The sequence below is a fragment of the Sesamum indicum genome, linkage group LG11 (genome assembly GCF_000512975.1).
Source record: "Sesamum indicum cultivar Zhongzhi No. 13 linkage group LG11, S_indicum_v1.0, whole genome shotgun sequence".
NCBI lineage: Eukaryota > Viridiplantae > Streptophyta > Magnoliopsida > Lamiales > Pedaliaceae > Sesamum > Sesamum indicum.
Window position 1 is genome coordinate 13,923,435 of NC_026155.1, and position 1,361 is coordinate 13,924,795.

A 1,361-nucleotide genomic window follows, 5' to 3' on the forward strand; every position below is an offset into this window, starting at 1 on the left:
GGTATTTGTGACGGCAGACGCGCCGGCGTTCGGCCGGCCGGTGGCAGCGGCGAAGGGGTGGGGGTGGGGTTGTTAGTTTATATAATAATAATAATAATAATGATAATATATTTTTTTTAATTTTAAATTATTTTTTTAAAATCTAACGGTTGAAATTAATTGATTAGATCTAACGATCAGTATTTGATCAAAGAAGATCCAACGGTCATTAAAATAAGAAATAATATATATTAAGTAAAGGTATAACGGTCATTTTCTAAAAAATTAACGCTGTTAGTTGGATTTAACGGAGAGGGGGCGATTGAGCTGAATTTTACAAATACAGGTGGGCTTTTAGCCTATTCTCATAACAAGAGGGTTGTTTTTGCATACTTTTTAAAACACAGGGAGGTTTTATGCATTTTGTCCGTTAATAATGTAAAAAATAGATTAATTTATAACGACCGTTGTAACGGCACCTCCTATCGCGCCTTTTTTTGGTAATAAGAAATCTTTGTAACGGCTTGCTTGAAAGTCGTTACAATTTGTAACGGCTGTTGTATTGTAATAGGTATGAGAGACCGTTACAATAGTAGTTCAATTGCAAAAAATGCATTTAGACCTGTTTTTGGAACTGTTACATTAAATTTGATTTAATAATTATTGAAATGGTCTTTATAACACACATAAAATGTTAACATGGACCAACATAACTATTGTAAATTTATACAATATTTAAATGTATAACAATAAAAAATTTCAAAGCATGCCCATTAAAAAAAACTCAATACGACGAATTAACCAAAAATAATTTCAAAGTCAGTAGCCCATTGTTCTATGTCATGTAAGCTTATTATCGATCAACACAGAGGTAAGTGTTGTCAAACAACAATCAATTTCAAACGAATTAACAACAATCAAAATACAATCAAAAAAAGATAAATTGTGCAATCTAATCTCATGCTGATTTGCAATCTAATCACTGATAATTTTCTCCAGCACTTAAGACTTGATTACTGTTGGTTATTCCTTTCCTTTTTTCCATTAACGCTTTGTACCAATCCGGATAACCATGAATCTCAAAGCAATTGCTCTTAAGGTGTCCTGTTTTTCCACATTCATCACAATACATTTGTTTTTAGCCTAATTATTTAAGGCATATTTTCTCCCTATTCATGTACTTCTCGCTACTTCTGTTTGGGGTTTCTTTTTAGTCGTAATAAGTGTAGTAGGTTAGGGAGATTTAGTTTTATTTTTTGTAATAATTGAAAAAACTAGCTCAGACAATAGAGGCATATGGAGGAGCCATGGGTTGGTTCATGGAGAAGAGGTCCAAAGGACGGAGCCCACGAAGGAGATAAAGAAATAAGGAGAGATTACAA